The sequence below is a fragment of the Tamandua tetradactyla genome, chromosome 8, assembly GCF_023851605.1.
Source record: "Tamandua tetradactyla isolate mTamTet1 chromosome 8, mTamTet1.pri, whole genome shotgun sequence".
In the NCBI taxonomy this organism is placed as follows: domain Eukaryota; kingdom Metazoa; phylum Chordata; class Mammalia; order Pilosa; family Myrmecophagidae; genus Tamandua; species Tamandua tetradactyla.
Genome location: NC_135334.1, coordinates 104,607,003 through 104,632,113, shown reverse-complemented (window position 1 = coordinate 104,632,113; position 25,111 = coordinate 104,607,003). Strand labels below are relative to the sequence as shown.

Sequence of the window (25,111 nt, the reverse complement as noted above, 5' to 3'; positions counted from 1 at the left end):
AAGTAGGTTTCTAACTTCAACTACCATTGCCCTATAGATGATTCCTAAATCTTTGTCTCTAGTCAGGAATTCTTTCTCTTAATGCATTCAGCCTTTTTATATTATTCTTTCAACAAAGGTTTTTTGAGGGTATACTTTGTATTAGGTTTTCAATAATCATTGCTACAGTTTAATGACAAGAACAACAACAATAAATAATGGCTAGTGAGGTTTTTTTTTAGTATTTTTATGTGTCAGGCACTGTTCCAACTGCTTTACCTGTATAACCCATTTAATCCAAATATAACATTGTAAGTTAGAGGCTATTATTGTCCTCATTTAAATGTAAGGAAACAGGCACAGAGAAATTGAGTACCTTACCAAAAGCCACACAGTAAGTAGGTAATAGGGCCAGTACTTGAACCCAGATAGTCTGGCTCTAGAATCTGGACTCTGAACCACTCTGCTACACTGTCCATGGTCACACTGCTGGTAAGGGCAGACTGGGAGAGTCCCCATCTATCTGGTCTAGGGGCTGGGACTTTTTTATTTTTTATTTTTATTAATAAAACCAATCAACATACAATATGAACATTCTTTCATTCTTTTTTTCATCACATGGTTGTATATTCATCATCATGATCATTTCTTAGAAGATTTGTATCAATTCAGAAAAAGAAATTAAAAAACAGAAAAAAATTCATACATACCATACCCCTTACCCCTACCCCTCACTGATCACCAGCATTTCAATCTATTAAATTTCTTTTGACATTTGTTTCCCCTATCATTTATATATTTTTAATCCATATGTTTTACTCATCTGTCCATAAGGTAGAGCATCAGACACAGGTTTTCACAATCACACAGTCACACTGCAAAAGCTATATCATTATACAACCATCTTCAAGAAACAATGACTATTGGAACACAGCTCTACATTTTCTGGCAGTTTCCTCCAGCCTCTCTGTTATACCTTAACTAAAAAAGTATTATCTATTTAATGCTTAAGAATAACCTCCAGGATAACCTCTCAACTCTGTTTGGAATCTCTCAGCCATTGACACTTTATTTTGTCTCATTTCTCTCTTCCCCCTTTCGGTCAAGAAGATTCTCTCAATCCCTTGTTGCTAAGTCCCACCTCATTCTAGGATTTCTGCCCCATGTTGCCAGGAAGGTCCACACCCCTGGGAGTCATGTCCCACATAGAGAAGGGGAGGGCATTGAGCCTGCTTGTCATGTTGACTGAGAGAGAGAGGCCACATCTGAGCAACAAAAGGGGTTCTTTTGGGGGTGACTCCTAGGCCCAATCTTAAGTAGGCTTAGCCTATCCTTTGCGGGGTTAAGTTCATATGAACAAAACCCAAGATTGGGGGCTCAGCCTATTGCTTTGGTTTCCCACTGCTTGTAAGAATATCAAGAATTCTCCACTTGGGAAAGATGAATTTTCCCATTTCTCACCATTCCCCGAAGGGGCCTTTGCAAATACTTTTTTATTCCCTGTTCAAATTCTTCTGGGATTTATCGAGGCATGACTCTGGACAAGCCTACAAAACCTCATGCCCTACTCAAGGTTCCATGTACTTACAGTGTTCAATTAAGCTGTTCACATAAGTTATATTGGGAAATGTACTAGTCAAAATATAAATTTTGTACCAAATAAACATTTTTTGCTTTAGTCTCAAACATAAGCTAAAGTTTTAAAATATCAATTACCATCTATTTTCAACACCCTGCATTATTGACATTCCTTTGTTCTTCATGCAAAACATTTTTAAATTTGAACATTTAGTCACCATCATTATACACTCTAGGCATTCCTAGATTACACCATCTCAGTCTTTATCATTTATCTTTCCTTCTGATTTCATTTGTGCCCCCAGGCCTCCTTCCTTTATCATTCTCACATTCAGCTTCATTCAGTGTTCTAACATTATTGTATTACAGTTAGGTAGCATTGTGCTATTCATTTCTGAATTTTTACAATCAGTCCCATTGCACAATTTGTATCCCTTCAGTTCCAATTACCCAATATCTACCCTATTTCTATCTCCTGATGACCTTTGTTCTTAACTAAAATTCTCCAAGTTCATTCATTAATGTTAGTTCATATCAGTGAGACCATACAGTATTTGTCCTTTTGTTTCTGGCTAATCTCACTCAGCATAATGTCCTTAAGGTCCATCCAGGTTGTTACATACTTCATAACTTTATTCTGTCTTACAGCTGCATAATATTCCATCGTATGTATATACCATAACTTGTTTAGCCATTCGTCTGTTGATGGACATTAGGGCTGTTTCCATCTCTTGGCAATTGTAAATAATGCTGCAATGAATACTGGTGTGCAAATGTCCATTTGTGTCACTGCCTTCATGTCCTCTGAGTAGATACCTAGCAATGGTATTGCCGGGTCTTATGGCAATTTTATACTTAGCTTCCTGAGGAACTGCCAAACTGCCTTCCACAGTGGTTGTACCATTTGACATTCCCACCAACAGTGGATAAGTGTGCCTCTTTCTCCACATCCTCTTCAGCACTTGTCGTTTTCTGGTTTATTGATAATGACCATTCTGGTGGGTGTGAGATGATATCTCACTGTGGTTTTGATTCGCATTTCCCTAATAGGGGCTGGGACTTTTTACAATTTTCCAGAAACCAGAATGTTTGAATTAAGTGCAAATGTAAGAGTCTGCCACCCCTGTCCCATCCCCATTTCCCTAAAGTGATTGGTGGTAAATACTGCTAATGTGGATCAATTCCATTTCCTTAAACTCATAAAATGATATTTGGACAGAGAAAGGAGACATGATTAAGACAGGGTAGTGTGATAGAAAGAGCACTAACTCTCCCCAACCTGGAAAGCAATTTGCCACGATGTATAAAAAGTTGTAAAAATATGCATACTCTGTAACTTGGCAATTCCACTTCTAGAAACATTCCCTAAAAAGATAATCAGACAAATGTGCAAATATCTATAAACAAGGATGTTCGAATACAGCATGATTTATAAAAATGTAAAACTAAGTAACTGAAATGTGCAGCAAAAATAAACTAAATAATTTTTGTAATCCAAAAAACATGTTATCAAGCAGTGATTTAAAATGAATATATATGATTATATATTCACATGGAAAAATGCCCATAATTTCATATTTATTTTTTAAAGTATGTTTAAAAAAAAGAGCAGAACAGTATCATCACATTTTGTGTTTAAAGAAGTATACATATGTTTAAGATAATTTTAAAGATCTGAAGGCATATATACCAAATGTTATGCCTGGGTTGTAGGGCTGTAGATGGGTTATTTTTCTACTCTTCCCTTTTCTTATTGAAATTTCTGAGGGTTTCCTCATTGAAATTCCGTCATCAGTTTCCTTAAAAAAAAGGCAAGTTAAAATTTGTCATACCGACGTCAAATCAAGTGTGTGTGAGAGTATTTATTTATATTAGGGCATATGTATTTCTAAAAGTCATGGTATTGTAGAAGTCAAATACGTTTGACTTCTGTAAATTTAAAGCCAGTGGTTTCAAAGTAGATTTCTTTTTCATTTAAATTGTCAGGGTCTAATTTACAAATACTTTTCCTTGCCTTTTCCTTTAATTAAAATTTGAAAAACAAAGGCACACCATTCACTGACTGAATGGATAACTAAGGAAACAACATATACAAATAAATAAAAATAACTGGAATGCAGATCTCTGTGCGCTATCTCCTAAATATACAATCTCAGAAAGAGTGGCACCTTTTTAAGCCCCAAAGTAGTTCCCCTGTTTGTTAGGATAAAAATAATAAATAATCCAAACAAACTGAATTAGGGTTAAATGAGACATGTATGGAAGAAGCAGGCTATAAATGAAAGTATTACATAAACATCAATTGGAGATGGGTGATGTTTCCATTTGTTTATCTCTTTCACTATTGTGAGACCTAGTAAGTCACTTAACCACAAAGCTCTTCAAGGACTTTATTCTTATAAGGGTACGAATGCGGTAACCCCTAGGGTTATTTCTGACTCCATCATTCTATTATTCTATCATTCTACTAACCTGTTTGTGGATCATGATTGTTCTTCCCTAAGCACTGGGAAACGATAAGGAAATGAAGCTCATCAAGTTTGGCAGGAAACAAAGCTGACATCAGTATTGATGTGGTCATGGTAAGGATGGCTTTAGTAGAAATGTTCTACCCCAGTGTTCTCTGAATCATATCCTTCCAAAGTGAGGACAAGGATGAACACTAAGAGATTCTGCAGCGACTGTGTACTTGGAAAACAATGGAGATTTGGTTCTTAAGGAGCCTCTTGATGAAAGCAGTGCCGGGAGGGTGAATTCTGTCTTCCAATGGCTGTTTCTGCCTCCCCAAAATCTCTGTCTATCTGCCCTGCTTATCTTGGAAAGTCCTATTGTAAAATGAAGCAGAAATTATTCTTTAGATGTATTTATGGCTGAAAAAAAATTGTGCGTGAGAATACAGAGAGTGCTTCTGATCCAAAGATGCATTACTTCATGCCATTGTTCTTGTGAAAGTTACAAAAACATCCAGAAAAACAGAGTATCAGGGGTAAGGTATATAGTGATCAGTTGATTTAGTCCAGTCTCCTTCCTCTCCCTTCATCTCTCTCAATGTATCAGTAGATATGATAGTGAGATACTAGATAGATGTATTAGATAGATGTATAGATAGACAAGTAGCTAGCTATATTTCACGACACCAACTATAAAATACATATAAATATAACATAGATAATATGAACTCTCCATTTCTTTGATAAGGAAGTTAAGCTAGATGAATGATTTGTCAAGGTCAAAAATCTAATTAGTGACAGAACTTGGTCCTTTTGTCCTTAACAATCAAATTCAGAGGAAAGGAAAACTTTCTTTCTTTCTTTTTTTTTTTTTGCCAGTTTAGAACATCCGGCTCAGGGATGAGTAAGCAGACGCTGAGGTACTTTTTTAACTTCCTAAAGATATAACAACTTGGATCCCTCTAAGTATCAGTCAGTTATTCCTTTATAGTCTTGCTTTCTATCCTGGCCACTGGCAAAGTAGCATTATTATCCTGTGAGTCATCATGCTAATAAATAAATCTAATTTGAAGATAACCCCTTCTTCACTTTTAGGCATGATTTAACCCTCCCCCATCCCTTTTCACTCCCAGCCACAGTCTCTCGTGTCTAAAAACAAAATGTCACTGAAGCCAGTTACATGAAATGAAGAGAGAACAATAAGATCCTAAAATACTGCAAAACCATGATTGGAAAGGAACCTTTGTTGCTGTTTTAGATGACTTAGAGGGTCAGTATCTTTGATGACAGAAAGGATGTAGGAAGGAGTATGTTTAATTACACACTAGAGTTTGCAAAGAGACAATCATCTGAAATTACTGGTAGTAGTCAAGGAGCTATTCCTCCTTGAGGAGGAACGGTCAGCTCTTTTTTCTCAGCTCTTCTTCTAAGTGCCCAAAGCAGTCATACCTTAGCTTGTCATTGCATTTATCTCTCTGCCTTATGGATATTTCTTTTCATATCTGTATCCTCAGGTTTTTTGATTAGTCCAAAAAATAACTTTATATATAAATAATCAATAAGTTTATTGGTTAGTCCTCCATCTCTTTAGATCCAGGGCCTAATCCAAGGCCTGATATAGGGAACATATTCATGCAGATTTGCTTACCAAAAGAAAAAAGGTTCCTAGGAGTAGGAGGAGGTCAGTGAGGCAGTTCAAGAGTTTTTTCTGCATAGTATTCCTTTCTTCAATAATATTTTTTCTCACTTTAAAAAATTCATATAGGATAACCCTCACCTGTACTGGTTACAGAGTTGTGCGCCTGAACCAGGTCTGGCCTGCAAGAGCTCACTTCCTCCCAGGCCATACAGTGATGGGGTCAGGAAAACGGATGTCATCTAACTGAGGTCAGTACAATCAGGAAAGTTGTTATTTCTTTTTCTGAATCCACATGCTCTAAAGACCACTTAACTTGGAACCGTCATGGGGCCTTTGGCTAATAAGAGAGAGAGACCCTGTGGCTTGTTACATTATATGAATATCCAAGCACAAAAGCCAAGTAAAGGCAAACAGTTGAAAGAGCAAATGAGAGCCTTTGCTCTTTCAACTGTTTGCCTTTAATAATCAATAATCAAACTTATTGATTATTTATATATAAAGTTATTTTTTGAACTAATCAAAAAACCTGAGGATACAGATATGAAAAGAAATATCCATAAGGCAGAGAGATAAATACAATAACAAGCTAAGGTACGACTGCTTTGGGCACTTAGAAGAAGAGCTGAGAAAAGAGCTGACCATTCCTCCTCAAGGAGGAATAGCTCCTTGACTACTACCAGTAATTCATGCCATCCCATGAATACCTGAATCCAGCTGTACATGAATACCTACATTTTTGTCTTTCCAGTTACATGAACCAATACTATTTGAGTTGAAATGTTCCAATTGGCAACCAAAAGAGTCTTCAAGTGACTCCCTTTAGTCTCTTTCCATATGTTAGATTCTATCATCCCATTCTGAAATAAGTGGAAAGGATGAGCTACTGGCTTATAAAAACTCAATCTAAAGCACTCATCTAAGGATTCAAGCGTGACATATATTTAAAAATATCCATGCTAATGAGAGTTTTTTAGGCCTGTGAAAAGAGTCTCATCAAAAGCAATGACAGGAAATTTCATCCAAAATTTTATGTAATGGAGCTTATATATTTAACTTCTTACCTGATCTCATAGTTACAGGATAATTCATGTGTAGTGGAAATAAAATAGTCTCAGAAAACCTGGGTTTTACTACCTGCCATGCTGACCCTCACTAACTTTCAGTAAAGTCACATTAGTTTTTTCTGTCTCATATCCCTTATTGCCAACAAGGAAATAAAAATATCTATTTCATGGATGGTCATGGCAGTTAAACAAAATGATAAATGAATATGAAGACTTGTTACAGGGCCAGACATAAAATGCCTTTAGTTTATTTCTATTTTTATCATAAAAGTTTAATCTTGCAAAAAAACTTACTGAAGGCCTACTATGAGACAGGGTCTGTTCTATATATTGGAGACAAACGAGTGATCAAGACAAGGTTGCTGCCCTTATTGTACTTATATTCTAATGGGGGAGAAATACAATAAAAATTTATAATATAAGGAATTTATAAATTCCATAAAGAAAAATAAATCATGGAAGAAGATAACACTCTACCTAGGGTGGTCACAGAAAGCATCACTAAAAAGGTAATCTAAGCAGAGACCTAAAGGAAGTGCAGTGAGAAGTCCTGTGATTACATGGGGGTGGGCACTCCAGGAACAGGAAAACATGTGACATGTTTGAGAAAGGTTCCAACCACTCATATGGATGGAAGAATCATCTAGACTAAAATAAATGCTAAGTTAAAACTTCTGACAGTGGCAAAATGTAATTACTTTAAAACATCTGAGGTAAGATTATTTTAAGGAGGAAACAGATAACCATTTTAGTGTCACAATTATACTGAAGTAACCATGAAAAAAATAAACAATATTGCAGCTAAATATAACAATTTGCATTTATTCAAAATCTCATCAGAATAGAATAAAACCCAATTTCAGTTAAGTGAAGCTTTATTTTCTTTCCTTAAGCTACACTTTCATAAATTTACATGAAAATGCCTGAACATTATATAAACATCCGAGTGTAGGATGTTCTCTTTATACCAATAAAGATTACTCAAGTCCTGGTAATTACAAGGTTTTGCAGGTAAGAAAAATCATTACAAAATTAAAACACACTCTTATGAATTGACCACAGATCAATTTTTTTCTCTGCTTTAACATTCCTTCATTCTTAATAATGGTGTTTTTTCCTGTTTTATATTATTTATATTGGTCACTTTCTGCTGTTTTTAAGATACTAAACATTCAAAAATGCAAGCTTAATATAAATTGACTACCAAAAAAAAATACTTACAAGAGATTCATGATTTCACAAAGTAAGTTAAATTCTCAATACAGAAATTCTCAATTCATCCCAAAGGTATTGACTCATGAGAACCTGGTTAAATCAGACCAGCTAATTAATACAGAAAAGAAAATCAACAAGAATGATGAGATAATGCATTCTAAAAGACAAGCTGAATGTGAAAATCAAACAATCCTATGAAAAATTAGTCCCACTCCAGAATATTTCATGTTGCGAAAATCAAATGTGAAGCAAAGGCTATAATGCCATACTATCCTACAACTATGATGGAAAAATATGACAAAATGGAATCAATACTCAATATAGTCTTTGATCTAATACTGAGCACACTGTTGCAATTATAATCTAAATGTAAGATAAAATAAACTGATATCAAGCTTTAAATAGTAGAAAAGATATAGGTGCTGCCTCCTTCTGTTAAGAAACATTTCCAAAGCAATGAGAGTACAAAGCAACAAAAACACAAAATCTTTGCTCAATAAAACTACAGCTATCTGAAGTGTAAACTATAGTATATAAGCTAGGGAGGACAGATACAGTAAAAATCATACTAGGGTATGTAAAAATACCAATTCAGGATATCCATAGCTTTAGAGCTCAAAGAAAGCAAAAAGAGATTATTTCTCTAAAGTATGTGGCCCACCCTAAGAAACAAAAGTCATTGGGAAATAAAAGTGGGGGGTGGAGGTATGTTGGTAATGAAAACTTCTTGAATCAACTTAGGCATGAAGTCTAGAAAATCTGGGAAGGGAGAACTAAATGTAAAATATATGAAAAGGCCTCTGGCCTCTGGCCTCTTGTGACTGGGCCTGCATGCTGTTTCTTTGCATATGTACTTAATAAATGTTCTACCTACTTGTCTATCTGTGCTGTGCTCTTGAATTATTTCCTTGCACTGCAGCTAAAACCTGGAAGCTGAAATCTGGCAACATATTTTGGTGAGCCAGCCAGGAGTGATTTTTCTTCTCCCACCGTCTGGACTGGTGAATACTGGGAAACTTGGCTGGGTGCTTCTGCTTTTGCTTCTCACTTTGCTTAATCTAGGGGCTCTGACATGGCTCCTCCAGGACATAACTTCAGTTCACCCTGAGCCTTCAGCTGCCAGAGGTGACAGGAGCCCCATCTCCATGACTTGTAAATCCAAGGAGACTCAGGAGGATGGGTGATACTGCCTTTTCAGACCCGACTGGTCCCAAATCTAGCTGGAGTCCAATGGGAGCCAAATCACATCCCTGTCTGTCTGTCTCTCTATCTCCTTGGGCCTCCAAACTTTCTCAATTCACTTGGCTCAATCTAGGGGCTCTGAATGACTCCTCCAGGATATAACCTAAGTTCACCTTGAGGCTTCAGTTATTTCCTTGGATGTGGCAGGAGCCCCATCTTCATGCCTTGTAGATCCAAGGAGGCTCAGCATAGTGGTAATACCACGTGTTAGGACCTGACTGGAGGCTTTTCCACACGTGGAGCAGGAGTCCAGTGGGAGCCAAACTGAGTCCCTGTCTCTTTCTCTCTGTCCTCGACTCTCCAAGACTTCAACATACTCTCTCTTTTCATCCCTTCTGACGACCCAGAGGATCTGGGGATCTGTTTTTCTTTTCACTTCTTTGACAGAGGTCTTCTACCCTGCCTCCATAAGAATCTCCCCCTTTCCTCTCTGTCTGTCTTTCAATGCCTTTTAAAACATTCCATCTTTTATAGCACAGAATTCTGGGCTAAGGGTTCTTGTACAACAAGACATTGTCTTTGAGATTCTAGGGAGTCACCTGGTTTAGACCCAGGGGGACTCTATGTTGAGTAATTACAAAGTCTTGTAATTATCAGGGCTTGAGTAATGTTTATTACTCAATTGGGTTCATTCTCCCCCTGAAAGCCAGATGCAAGGTTTGCAGGATAAGAAAAAGTCCCGGCTACCCTGACTGAAGTGAGCTAACCCTTTGAGATTTCTCCACCTCTCATTTGTCTTAAAATGAGCATTTGTCTTAAAATGAGCACAGAGGCCCTCTTGTCCTCTGCTCATTCACAGCATTAGCTCTATAGTCCTCAACCACCCAGGGCCGACCTGGACCACGTTTTCTACTCCCCACTATTGCTCTCTGGTGTGGCTGAGACATTGGAAGGCCTTTCTCTTGGGGGAACTACTAGTGTTAAAATGCTTTCACTTGGTAAAATCTGCACTGTAAGGACAGGGTGAGCCTGATGCCTGGCCCTAGCCTATAATATGCCCATACCCAGACTTCATAGATTATGTAAAAAACATACTAAGGCCATTTTATTGTGTAACTGGTCTTTTCAAGGACATTTCTCTTAAAAGGGAGCCGGATTTTTTGCTGCATGCTCCTTTCCTCTAGCCCAATCCTGGTAACATCCAGGAAGATTCTCTTCCTAGAGTTGTTTTATTTTGTTTTGGCAAATCTTTTCCATTCTCTTAGGCAGTAAGTTAAAAGTGCACACACTTCTCAAAGACGAGTGAGTTGGCTCAGCTGTGTCAGGATAGTACCAGGCCATTTATCTTCTGAGCCTTCAAGGACCCTGGGGATGTCTGGGGAGAGAGAAACTGATCCCAAGGTGCCAAGGAATCAGTGCTCAGAATGGCAGACAGGAGACCCAGGACACCAGGTACCAGCACTGAAATGCCCTTTTCTCTCTCTTCCTCAGAAATGGATGGTGCTCCCAGTATTCCAGCTGACAGTCCACTGGGCTGCATGCTAAGAAATTGGAATAATCTTCTGTTTCAATTTGCTAAAGCTACCAGAATTCAATACACCAGAGATGGATTGGCTTTTATAAAGGGGATTTATTAAGTTATAAGTTACAATTCCAAGGCTGGGAAAATTCCAAATTCAGGCCCCAAAAAGAAAATACCTTCTCTCTAGAAAGGCTGATCATGCCTGGGGTTTCTCTGTCACATGGGAGGGCACATGGCAAAGTCTTCTGTCCTCTCTTCGCTTCTGGGTTCAAACAGCTCTCAGTGCCTGCATCTCCAGATATCCGTGTCTTGGTTTCATCTCTCTGCTCTTGTTGGCTCTGAGCTCACTCTCTCTCTCCATGAACTCTTTTAAGAACTCTAGTAAACTAATTAAGACAGTTCTTGAATGGATGGGGCCACATCTCCAGGGAAATAACCTAATCAAAAGGTCCCACTTACATCTCCATGGAAATAACCTAATAAAAATATCTTATTCACAATGAGTCTACACCCACAAGATTGGCTTAAAAGAGCATGGCTTTTCTGTGATACATAACAGCTTCAAAGCAGCACATCTTTCTACCACAGAGCTAAAAAGAAAAAGTTTATTTTCTACTGCAATACTGTCTGGCCACAATATTACCTGGAGGACAGCCAGTGTTGGCCCACAAATGGAACAGTCAGTTATAACCCTATTCTACAGTTAAATCTTTTCTGTAAAAAATAGGGAAAGTGGCAAGAAATTACTTACATACAGCTCTTTATGAACTTTTTTCAGGATAAATCAATGACGCACTCTTGCAAATTATGTTATGCCCAGGAGGACCCCTCAAAATTTATAGAATAATTTAAAAAGCTAGTATTAACCTATGATTTTACGTGAGGAGATATACAAGTTATTTTTTCCTCTTGGTGTACTCTTGAGGAAAAGCATCAAATTTGGACTGAAACACAGGACCATGCAGACCAACTTGCAGGCCAGCAGCCTGTTCAACATGTAATAAGGGCAGTAGCAGTTCCAAATGCAGACCCAAACTGAAACTACCAAAGGGGATAAGCAGACTTGAAAGCCAAAAACCAAATGATAACTTGCCTGATAGAAGGAATGAAAAGTGCACCATCAAACCTGTAAATTATAATGTGTTACAGAGCATAACTCAAGACAATAAGGAAAACCATGCTCTATTTTAGGAAAGGCTGGTAGAAGTTATAAAAAAAAAAAAAAAGTATACCCAAATAGATCCTGACCCCCCCTAGGGGGACAAATAATGCTTAAAACATATTTTATTAGTCAGTCAACTCCCGATATAAGTAAAAAAATTCCAGAAATGCCTCTGGGCCGCAAACCCCTATGAATGGCCTCATGAATGCCCCTTTTTCTGTTTTTAATAATCAGGACAGGGCTGCAGAGGAGGAAAAGGTAAGGAGAGACAGGAACAGAGTTTGGCTTTTGGCACTAGCCATGAATGGCAAATGGCAGCCTAAAGGCCACATGGAGCAGAAGCCAGCTGGATCCTGCCACAAGTGTGGAAAAATAAGGCACTAGAAGTACAAGTGTCCTTAGGGATGCCAGAAGTTCTCAGGACCTTGCCCTAGACGTGGGAAGGCTGAACACTTGGCCCAGGAGTGCTCTGAGACCTGAAGGGGAGTCAAGGCCCTCACAGAGACCTTTTAGAGCTCCTGAGCAAGACTGAGGAGGCCCAAGGTCACTTGTGGCTCCCTAGACATCACAGAAGAACACTGATTTCAACAAGCCCCAGGTGACCATTGATGGGGCAGGTAAAACAATGATTTTTTTTTTAATTAATATAGGAGCCACTTACTCTGTTTTGACCTGTCAATCAGGCCCTCCTTTATCGAACTGGCAGCATGCTTTAAATCATCAGTACTTGGTAGTGCCAAAATGCTCCACCTCTTCTAGAAAGATCTTTTTCACTCCCTGGGGACCACCTTAAAGCTAATAAACCCAGCTAGTGTTTACCCTCTTGTATACCCTAAGGCCCCTACCAGATCTAATTCTCTTAGCATCCCAGAGAAAATCCTTAAACACATAAAACTGTCTATAGAGGATGAAAGCACCCCAGAGCTAGCCATAAATAATCCCTGATTGCATGTGAGTTTTTAGTCCTAAATCTTAAAAACACATTTTCATATTCCTCTTTATTCTAATTCTCGATACCTATTTGCTGTCAAATGGCAGGGACATAAAGACAAAATTCCCACCCACTCACTTAGATAGTGCTGCCCCCAAGGGTTTCAAAATAACCCCTATATCTTTAAAAATACCTTAGCAGTAGAAATTGTTTCTATTCTAACACTAATCTGTATATGGCTAAAAATTACAAATCACAGGAACAACCAAATTTGCTTCTCAGTTACATTACTTTACTCTAGGGCTTCTCTAAAAGCAAGGTGGTCAGTTATAAGTCGAAACTTCACTTTCAACAAAAAGAACTTTACAGGAGAAACAAAACAATATGCAAACTATGCTCTACCTGTTAATTAACATAATCCAAGTAAGAATGTAAAGATAAAACAAGACAAAACTTCTGCTACAGTCTGAAATTAATAACCCCAATATAAAACAACTGTCAAATGTTTTTATTTCTGAAAGTAAAATTAATCCAAAATGCTTATAAAAATTAAAGTTTAAAGTTTAAACTCTTACAGTAATCACATTTACTTCTAGGCTTTAATTATTATTTCTAAATTCTGAGATGCTTTACTTTTTGTATAATCTAGTAGTTCCCTAGTACTTTAAATATCTGTGTAACACCCAAGACTCAGAATTAAAGTTCTTCAGCTCTGAAAGTCAGCATTACACCATACATCAATATGTAAATGATACTGATACTCCCTTACCAACAAAAAAATTGGTAATTCATTACCCTGGCCATCAAAAAAATAATACCAACATCTCTTAAGGGAATATCAAGGCCAATAACACAACCAAGGCTGCAATCCAATCAATAGAGGCACTTCTAACCTACATTCCTATATCCCTTAACTTAACACATGTGCCCTCTTGTTCCCCAGTTAAGCTGGAACAAGCCTTATAGCTAGAATTTACTCTTAGTTCTGAAGGATGCCATTCCCTTCCCTAATCCCCATTCTCTCTTGGCTAATACTTGCTCTTGTCTTGGAATAACAGACTAGCTTTGAATCCAAATGACCTGGGGTCCATTTACAGTGAACTTTGAGACTTCTGTGGTTTTAGAGTGACTGCTGAACTGATGGAAAGAGAGATATTCACCAAGAACAGTTAATATTGAGGAATTTGATCATTTTATTTCATTATTTCAATCGGTCACTCAATCTTTCAACAACTATTTACTGAGAAATATCAAGTCCCATATTAGGCACTAAGAGCTGGAGTTTTTGGCATATACTTAGGTCATTTATCCCCAAACAACTTACAACTTACAAAAGTATTTCCTTTTTTTAAATCTATTTTATAAAGTTAGAAAAGCCAATTACATACTTTTTCAAACTCCACTGAGGAGGTGGTCATGAGTCATCACGAGGGACAGGCCAATGGGAGCTTTCAAGAAAAGATACTACTGGAAAAGAAAATGGTGGGTGAGGATAAAGGCTCCCATCACATGGCAGTCCTCTTGTTTTCTTTACTTATAATGTGGTTATGACTTCTGGATCTGCCGTAGCCATCTTGAGACAATGAAGCAATACGACTATGGAAAAATAAATGCCTGAGGAAGGAGGAGCAGAGGATGAGAATTGCCCAGGTCTTTGTTATCATAAAGCCAGCAGTCACCTACCTCCTAACTTCTTTTTATGTTATGAAAGAAAAAATATCCCTATATATTAAGCCACTGTTAGTAGGGCATTCTGTTATTCTGCATTCCAAGCTGAAAAAAGAAAAACAAATAAATAAAAAGCACATAGTTCCTTCTGCCATAGTCCTTAGAGTAATGAGAAATACTAAAATATAGTGCAAAAAAATTTAAAGTTCCAGTCTTCTGTTACCGACCATTTGTGCTAGTTTGCAAGCTGATGGAATGCAATATACCAGAACTGGAGTGCCTTTTAAAAAGGGAAATTTAATAAATTATAAGTTTACAATTATAAGGAAGTAATAATGTCCAAATTAAGGCACCAAGAGGTTACCCTTACTCAAGAAAGGCTGATGGGTCAGAGACACCTCTGCCAGCTAAGTAGTCACGTGGCTGGCATCTGCTTGTCCCTTGCTCCTGGGCTTTGCTGCTTTCAGCCACTGTTCCTATGGGGATTCCTCATTTTGCTTCTTCAGGGCCAGCTTTCATCTCTTGGCTTCCCTTGGCTCTCTCCAGGTCTGGCTTACTTAAAATCTCATGGTAGTGCAACAGTGGCTCAGTGGCAAGAATTCTCACCTGCCAAGCCAGAGACCCGGGTTTGATTCCTGGAGAAAAATCTCATGGTGACGTCTACTGGGCTCCAAGCATCTCCAAACATCTATGCCTTGCTGTTCTGTTCTCGAGTGTTGGCATCTGTGTGAACTCTGCTCTGAAGTGTCTGTCAGCTCTAAAGTTTCTTTTACTTCTGACTCTCTCCAAAATGTTTCTTCTTTTAAAAGATTCCACTAAACTAATCAAGACCCACCTGGAATGGGTGGAGTCACATCTCTGTCTAATCAAAATTCACACACACCAATTGGATACATCACATCTCTGTGGAGATAATCTAATCAAAAGTTTCCCACAGACAGTATTAAATTGGGATTAAAAGAAACAGCTGCTTCCACAAGATTGGATTGGGATTAAAACATGACTTTTCTAGGGTACATGATACTTTCAAACTGGCACACAATTGTTCAGAAATGGTCTTTTACATACCATTGTTTAGAAATCAGTCTTATTCACTGATTTGTCTTAACTCAAACAAATGCTACAAATTAATCTAAATTGTGGGCTTGTATGTGCGTGCGCACGCGCGTGTGTGTGTGTGTGTGTGTGTGTGTGTGTGTGTGTGTGTGTGTGTGAAAGGGTGAATACATGTATTACTGCTGTAGGGGCTCCAAATTCAAAAGCTGTCATAAGGAAGAGAGCAGATGGCTTTATCCCAATTGGAAAATACATTAATAAGATTGACTTGAGATTTGAAGGATAGATTCTAAATTCAGTAGTTATATCCAGGAAGTTGATGGGTAGCTGGAGGGGTTGCAATTGATTTATCAGGGGGAAAGATATGGGATGTCTAGCTTTTACATTTCATAGCCTTCACTGAAAAGGCATGAGTAAGCTGTTTAGCTTCAAGCTGGCTCCCCTTTATATGTGACCTAAAGCTCCAACTAAGCGGCTACAGTTGTTACAACTCACATACAGAAAAATTATTTGCTCCCAAGGGTACCAGAGCAATCACTCACACATGTGGACACAGAGAAGCAAAAGTCCCTCTATCCTTTGTCATGCTTACTAATTACCCTTCCATCAGCTGGAAAACACTGGACCCCCTAGAATGCCAAGCTGCTTGAGATAGGCACCACATTCATCACTGGACAACTGGCTGAGGCTGACATAATGTATACAGCGCTGATTGCAGACAGAGATAACCCTCCTTCACAAATGCTCACAGCCGTGTGCTTTCCCAGACACCCAGTGCCTAAAAGACAGGTTGCCCTTTTTAAGTTCAACTTCTCAAGATACATGTTCACCTTACCAGGAAAAAAAAAATAAAATACAGAATGTTCTGCATATGAGTTCAACATGAGAAGTCTCTGTTTCACCTGGGGAAACACGAACTGTCTTCCGATTTCTAGTATGAAGTGGAGATAGCAGACTGCTGTATGTATATATAGTTCAAGATTTAATCAGTTTGCTAAAGTGCAGATCAAATGTGGTCATTAAAACATTAAAGGTGTTTTAAAAACCCTTTGAAAATACTAAATACTGTATTGATATATGGTGTGATGCTATGAATCTCAAAGCAAAGCATGACATATTTTCCTTTCCATAGATTTCTATAAAAAATGTGAGGGTTCTTCAGGTCCACTTTCAAAAAGGCAGTAAGACTGGAAGCATACTCCTTGCCTTTTTCTGGTGAAGCGACTAATATTGATGAAAACCATAACCAGGGAGGGTGTCACCCTACTGCCCTGTCAGCAGTGGGACCCAGGAGCTGAGGGCATGTCTCTGCCTTTCTGTTTGAGCTTCTTCCCCTGCTTGGTAAAAATCTGGTTCATGTGGCCTCAAAGTGTAGGCCTCACTCTTTTTCAGTCCAACCCCTACCTAAGGGTGACCTCTCCCTCCATTTGACTCTTTAATTACAAACCTGGAGGTGAAAAAGCGTGTGTAGTGGAATTCAAGCATTGGTCAACTTTGAGACCCCAATATCATCAAGACTTTCCTAAGTCCACTACCCATATTTCCAGCATCATCTCTCACTGCATCCTCATGAGTTCTCAAATACTATAGTCACACTGGATTAGTCAAGGTGCCTTCTCTTTCCTAACTTGGAGTGGAGCTTGTCTTGAAAGTGTAACCTGACCAAACTTCTGTTCCATAGTGGTTATCAGAAGTTAATTTCTATGTTGAAACATAATGGAAACTTTAACAATATTTCATTACATTTAAGAGTATAGCAGTCTTCTGAGACAGAAAGCCGAGGAAAAAAGGAAGAACTGGATTCCTTCAGGCACAAAAATATTTCACCAGCCATGCATTCCAAAAAAAAATCTACATATAATCTCTCTAGACTGCAGAAGATATCACAGAGGGGCTCACGATGAGGGTATGAACCATTTTGCTATTTCTAATTCTATCTCATACTTATTCAAACTTATTCAAGAAATACTAGGGAGTAGATCAAAGGTATGTAGAAGGCTTAAGTGACCTTTTCTCCCACCCCTGCATTAGGTCAGGTCTGCTATTAGATACTATTAGACGGGAAAGGCATATATTACAGGAAGGAGTGGGAGGAAGTAGAGCCCTCAGATGAGGATGCAGCTTTGACGTCTGCACAAGAAGAGAGGAAAGGAAGGAGGATTGGGTAGAATGAGTATCAGGCCCACAGCACAGTTCTAAGAAAGTGTTGGCCAGGGCAATGAGGAGTATACTATCCAAAGCTTCCCACTGGAGAAGTTCTACATCTTGCCAGCATAGCTGGGAAAAGCCTGCAATAGCATGGTCAGGTAGATCCGGAAGTTCAGCAACTACAGCCATCAGCTAGTTATGCTCCCCACAGCGGGACAGCCAAAAGGTGCATTCTAATGGCTGCCATGATCCCCAACCACACCCATCACAGGTCTGTGTTCAAAAAATCAGAAAGCAACTCTGGCCAACTTAAACAAATAAAAGGAATTTATGGGAAGGGTATCTGGTAGCTCACAGGATTTATAGGAAGGCTGGAGATAAAGCTCAGAAAATTAGCAGGAATCAAGGTTAAACCTCAGGAAAAGGCCTGGTTGGATGTTGCTGCTGCTGCCACCATCACTGGACACCAGCCTCCACAATATTCATGGGATAGTGGCCAACACCACTGGAACTGATGCCACTGACACCACTACCACTGGGTGAATAAATTCTAAACCAGTCACGTATCCTCGCCCAGAGTTACAGTTGCCAGATACAGTCAAATAAGAAGCAAAAACAAAAACAAACAAAGCAACACACAGGATGTCCAGTTAAATGTGAATTTCAGATAAAAATAAATTTTAGTATAAGTATATCCCATGCAATAATTGGAAAATACTTAATACTAAAAAAATTATTCATTTATATCTAAAATTCAAATTTAACTGGGTGCCTTTATTTTATCTGGCAACACTATCCTCAGGAGCAGAAGGAAGGGGAAGTAAATATCTGGCTTTTGGAGTTTGTACAAAAGGAGGTAAAACCCTACCTTCACCATGATTCACACAATAGTGAACTCTTCAAACATAGGGAGGTCATTAATATGCTGGGCTGCCAATGACAGGAATATATATCTACTCTTTGAGTGAAATTGATATGGCAGTCCCAGCTATAATCGAAAGAAAAGGAGAACCAGTTATCCTAACTAGGGAGGGACACGTTTATAGCCCAAATACACCAAGGACAGGATGAGGCAGGCAGAAAGTCTGTTTGCTCTTGCTTCTCAGGAAAACTTGGTTTTTGTAGATATGTAAATACAAGACATTTAATAGGTCAAGTTTTTTTGTTTGTTTGTTTGTTTTTTAATGCTCAAGTCTATACAGCACCTAGGGACAATTATATGCAGGGGTACAGATACAACAGACCAATTGCATCTGCCAACCCTTATGTGTTGTGGCCTTTTCTCAGGCATTGGTCTTTTGAAGAACGTCATATATAGGGAGAAAGGGTACCTAGGCAGGGTCATTATCCTGGGACCTTGAAGAGACAAAGTTTCAGTGAACAACACATGCCCATAGTTCTTTAGCAGCTATCACAGAAACTTGGTGTTTTTATTTCCTGGGCTGCTCAAGCAAATACCATGAAATGGATCTGGTTAAACAATGGGAAATTATCTGCTCTTGGTTTTGAGGCTAAAAGAAAGTCCAAATCAAGGTGATGCTTTCTTCCCGAAGACTGGTGTTGTAGGGCTGGCTGCCAGAAGTTCTTGGTTCTCAGCTCATCACATGGCAAGGCACATGGCAGTGTCTCTCAGTCTCTTTCTTCTCTTCTGGGTTCCACTGATATTCAGCTTCTGCCTAATCCCTCTGGCTTTTTCTCTCTGAATTCCTTTCGGCTTTTGAAAGACTGCAGTAATTCGATTAAGACCCATCCTGATTGAGGGAGGCCGCACCTTAACTCAGTGGCCTCATCACCCTACTTACAATTGGTTCACACCCACAGGAATGTGTTAAATTTAGGAACATGTTTTTCTGAGGTACATATACCTTCAAATCACTACCCCTGGCCTCTAGAAAGCCAGCCCTGGGCCTAATAGAGAGGGGTTTCTGCTGGAGACCGAGGACAATCTGTCCGTGTCTGTGCTTTTCAGGTCGATCTGACACTGGGACAGAAGTCATGCCCAGGAAGCCTTGGAACCCCTCTGAAATAGGGCCCATATAATGAGGAGGTATTATTGTCCTTTAAAAACACAGTCTCCCGATAACCAGAACCATATGTCCCAAGTGTGTGTGCCTTTGTTGTCAGCGGGATGTCAGAGGCTGTCTGGACTTGGATTGTGCTTTCTCCAGGCAACCAGCACCAGCAGGCAAGAAGGATCCTCTCTGATCCCCTCCCCCAGGCATGACAGACTTAAAGGATCCGCATCCCCCACCTCCTGGACAATCAAATCAATTCATCTTCATGTCTTTCATACATCCCCTCTCAATCTTTTCCAAACAGAGAAAAGAGGAAAATGATGTGTCACAGTGTTGCCCCTTCATATACACCTTGTCTAGACAATTTCCAAAAGAGCCTCTTCTCAGAGCCTTCTTTTGTTAGTCAAATGAGGAAAGAAAAAGTGCTTTGAAAAATCTCATCATGTTTTTACAAAAATTGTCTAAGGTCATTCTATTTTGTAATCTCCCCTTCCCACAAATACTCACACACACCAAATTTTAAATCTTTTGTTAGCTTACTTCTATTCACACATATATATGAAGTATATGGTAAGTCCTAGTGAAATAAAGATGAAAAAGATAAAATGATCTTTGCTCACAGAATTTTCTTCTTTATATACCCCATAGAAATAAGTATAAGACAGACTTTACATAAAGTTCATTTCAATTAAATTAGTATTTATTGAATGAATTGCCATTTCTCAGGAGACTAAAATCTCTAGGAGAATAAAATCTTATTGAAAATATAATAGATGCTCTTCTTTCTTTCCTCCCTTTCATCCAGTGAAAATTTATTAAATGTTCATATGTGCCAGGCACTGTGCTAGAGTCTGGGGTTCCAAGAGTGAACAAAAGTCTCAGGGGAGATGCTCTTTAGAGAGTAGATTCTGGTGGAGGGGAGAGATATGAAAAGGGTCAACCCCCCATAAAAAAGTATAGCTGCTGAGGGGGAGGGTGTGCAAGGGTAGTTCAGTGAGAGAATTCTCACTTGCCATGCAGGAGACCCGGGTTCGATTCTCAGTCCATGCACTTCCCCCAAGAACAAGCAAACAAACAAAAAACCAAACAGGCAAAAATTCAACAAATGGAGCTGCAATAACAGGATACTCACATGGAGAAAAGAATGAAATGTGACCCAGCCATATAGCATACAAGAAAAATTATAGCTGCAAACTATAATATTTTTCATGGTCCATGTCTAGTGTAGCAATAAGTGAATAAGAAGTACTATGAAAGCATTCAAAAAGGGTGTCTGATAGTGCTCACAGGGCCTGGAGATTTGGGTTGAATCCAGCATATTAGAATAAGGCCAGATGATGGGAGGAGAGCAGGAGTGAGAGGAAAAGTACCATGCACCAGGCACTGAACTACACATTTACAAATTTTGTCCCAGCCTTTTGAGGTGTTCATTATTATTCTAATTTTGAAAACAAGGAAACTAAAACTTAGAGATTTGAAGTAATTTTTTTACCATCATAGGGCTGGCTACTCAGTAATGATAGAGCTTGTATTTGAACTCAGGCCTACCTGACTCCAGAATCTGCATTCCTTCCATCATACCATATTCCCTCTCCCTGTGACTACCAGTAAGTCCCCCAGAGGTTTTGATCAGATAAGTAACATAGCCAACATTATGACCTCATTTCCTACCAGTCCCCCATCTTGGCTCACTCAGCTTCACACTAGCATTCTCCTCTCAGGGCCTTTGTACTTGCCCATACAGCTATTTAGCTTTCATCCTTCATTCATATACCTGCTCAGAAGTGACCTCCTTCAGAGGAATCTGACCACAGTCATTAAAATAGTGTCCCAATCCTGTCACTGTCTGCATTATTTTTCTTTGTACTACTTATCACTATTTGACAATGTATTTGACATCCATTTGTTACTTGTTTCTTCAATGCTAAAATGTAAGCTCCTTGTAAGTCAGGGATTGTATCAGGCAGTGTCTCACTGAGATGGTTTAACTAAGATGGTTTAACCACTGAGATGGTTTAACTAAGAGTGAAAGAGAGAGATGATTTACAAATGTGGAGATGGGTTTAAAGAAACCAAGAAGTAATATGGAGTCACTGAGGCAAACAGAAGGCAGAAGCTATAACCACCCTAGTTTTAAGAGTATAAAGGAAAGAAAAAGCACAGTAAGACCTAGAGAACTAGAGCTTGAAGGAGGGGCTTCCCAGCAGGAGCTGTGGTCATAGAAAGGATGGCCCCTGCTTGTGACCTTGAAGCAGAGAGGAAGCCCAGGTAAAACAGCCCAACCTCCCACCTCTCCACCCTCCCATCTTCTACATCCTTGGCCTCTTGTTAGCCAAACCCAACCAGAACCCAGCTAGCAAGGGAACTTAGGTAATGTCATCTGCAGCAGTCAACTTTCCAGGGGTACAACAGGGCAGAGAAGGGTGGAGAATAGATCTGGGATTGGAAAGGAATAAACAGAGAATAAGCACTTAAAGGGATTTTATTTGTTTAGTTTATCTAATTTTTCTACCATCTAGAATATTAGCTTCCACACTAAGAGTGCTCAATAAATTTGTGAGTGGATAAAATATGCACCTGAAAGTAAAGAGCATGAGGTTGACATGGGAACAACCAGGAGGCACCTAGGTACAATCTGATGGAGGCTTACAACCAGGTTTCTGCAGTGAGCCCAGGAAGGAAAATAAGACCTGAAAGAAGTTTCTATACAGGAACTAGATTTCAATTTGTTCAGTGTCAAACATTTCTGAAAAGTCTAAACTTCAAATAAACTGAGAGACAAAGGCTACATTCACAATTGTTAGGGGATGTCTTCTGCATGCAATATAAACCAGCATACAGCCATTCAGAGGGTCTGAACTGGTATCCAGGTATGAAGTAGGAGGAAGGAGGAACTGGGGATCAAGTGCTCAGACTGGTGGGTTTCTTAGTTGGTGATTATCAAGGCACAAATAATAGAAATCCACTTAAATGAACTACATGACAAAAATGGGAAAATATTCTGAGGACACAAGGATATCTCACAGAATCTAAGAAGAGGAGGTATAGAAGGCCTACCCAGTCACTCTTTCCATCTCTATAGGGCTGATGGTTCATCCATTTATTCATTAAACATTTATAGAACTCCTACTATGTGCCAGAATCTGTGCTAGATTCTGGCTGAACACAAGTCTCATTTCTGCTTCTGTGGTCACATTTGAATTCTCTGCCTGTCTATTTGTCTCTCTCTGTTTCTCACTGGCTTTGCTTGATTCTTTATTCAGAATCCAAACTGGCAGCCCTTGCCCCCCACCATGCCTCTGTAAGTCTAGAGCCTGCAAAAATTTCAACTCAAAGTTTTCAATTCTGATTTTCAATTCTAAATTCCAAGAAGAGAGGATTCAAGGAGCTGACTGGATTGTTTATTATCCAATCAAACAAGTAGGCAGGGGCCAGAGTTAACTTCCTGCCTGTTTAGCAAGGATGATAGAAGTAGACTCTGTAAAGGAAACATGGGAAATTTTTCCAAGAAGGGATTGGAGGGAGGGCACATGGTAAATACAACAGGAAATGTACTCTTGCTCTCCACCCACCCATCTCTATCCATTTGTAAATGCCATGGAAAATATGCAAGGACCAGACAGAAAACAGGAAATAAGAGGGTACCCAAGTGAATATAACATTCTGGCTCTATCTATGAATGTCTAATGAGTGGAACATATATCCTCAGAAGAGTTATTCTTCCAATTTGTTTGTAGGATGTTTAAGTATAACTCATCAGATGACCCATCTACCCAGAGACTCTGCCCTTTGGGGCAACCACTGGCAATAACCAGCATGAAATGTGGCAAAAGAAACAGAAAAGCATTTATTCCTCTATTGAATTCAGAGTAAATGAGCAACTACAATGGAGATAGGCAGATCAAATAGAAATTCCTGACATTAGTTTATATTAATCAAACCACCTTTAGAGCCATTAAAGGCATAAAAAATCTCCTCTAAAATGTAGAGCCTGTAGAAAGATGGGGTGATTCACACTGCACCAAATATAAAACTGTTTGGAATCTGAGTCATGTGGAGCTCAGTGGAATATCGACTCTTGCCAGTGGCAATAGTGGTAATGTTCAGAAAGTTTAAAATATTAACTACGATTTAATTCATTTAGGCCTTGCCTTGGAAGAGCTTGAGAGAAGCAGAAGTCTGGGAGGGGGTCAGACGAACTTGCAGATTGTGCCAATTCCACATTAAAAATGGCCCCCAAATCCCCCTAGCCATGATAAGTGGTCTCAAGATTGGAGGGATAGACAGAAGAGTCCCTACTAATTTCTCTATCTCTAAGATGAGTGTTGTGCACAAACAAGCAGATGCAATGAAGTCAGAATCAATGAACTCTCATGTGGTACAGAAAGTGCAGGGGTGGCTCCTCCCCCTAATCAGCATGACCAATAAAACCTTCAAGTGCTTCCATGATGTGATATGATAGACACAACTGTTTGTTTCTTAAGGACTCATAACATTTGGGAACTAGTAGGGACCTTAGCCTTACCAACTACAGCTCCCTCACTCTACAGGCAAAAACAGGTGGGGCTCAGGGAAGTGAAAGCATAATTCCCAAGGTTATAGGTAGTCACAGGTCTGCTACGGAACCTGAATAGCCTGACTAGAATGTGATTTTTGGTAGGGAGAATTCTCAAATGATGTCCCAAAGACACTGATCCTTTTAGAATCTGCTCCCCTATGAGTATGGTGGAACCTGTGACTGTGATGAGATATCACTCCCGTTATGATGTTATACTTTGATATACACTTTGTATGGCAAAAAGGAATGTCCTGGCTGAATCAGGTAAGCACCTTAAAAATAGTTTTGTCCAGCCAGTTGCAGGAAAATAAGTCGGAGAGGTGCACTCTGCTCCAGCTGGCCCAGAGGAAAGCCAATACCCATGGCAAGAACTGTCTATGAGAACTACATGGCAAGGACCTGTGGGTAGCATCTGGGAGCTGAGCCAACAGTAAGCAAAAAAACCTGGGACCTCATTCTCACAACCACGAGAAAACTAATTTTGTTAACAACCAGTGAACTTGGAAGATGACCCCAAGCCTCAGATGAGAACTGAAACCACAGCCGACACCTTGCTATCAACCTGGTGAGACATGAAACAGAAAATCTAGCCATACTGTGCCCAGACTTCTGATCCAAAGAAAATGTGAGGTAATCAATGGTGGTTGTTTTGAGTTGCTAAGTTTGAGTTACTTTGTTACACAGCAAGAAAAATTAATACATTCCCCTAGTACTTATTTGATTGGGGTTCTTTTAACTTCAAGGCACTGAAATTGTATCACACCAGTTTGAGTAAAAAAGAAAATGGAGAAGGATGATTTCTATAAAGATATAGAAATTTTATAGAATCCAGTGAGATAACGAGGAAGGAAGGAAGGAAGGGAGGGACGGAGGGAGGGAGGAAGGAAGGAAATAAGGAAGAGGAAGGAAGGGGAGCAGAGGAAGAGAAGAAGGAAGAGGGAAGG

The 25,111-nt window shown here is 39.2% G+C and overlaps 1 protein-coding gene across 5 annotated transcripts in view; it reads right to left on the bottom strand.

Annotated features, from left to right (window-relative positions):
- The window catches only part of LOC143643718 (uncharacterized), a 181,238-nt gene extending 159,756 nt beyond the window's left edge, over positions 1-21,482 (bottom strand). For 3 of the 5 annotated variants that reach the window (XR_013156347.1, XR_013156346.1, XM_077112281.1), the window contains exons 1-2: positions 21,158-21,482; positions 14,111-14,189 (exon numbers count right to left, since the gene is read on the bottom strand). The gene's annotated coding sequence lies outside the window, so the exon portion shown is untranslated. The remainder of the gene's footprint in view (positions 1-14,110; positions 14,190-21,157) is intronic. The other 2 variants (XM_077112282.1, XR_013156348.1) reach the window with 2 other exon arrangements.
- Positions 21,483-25,111: the final 3,629 nt, after the last annotated feature.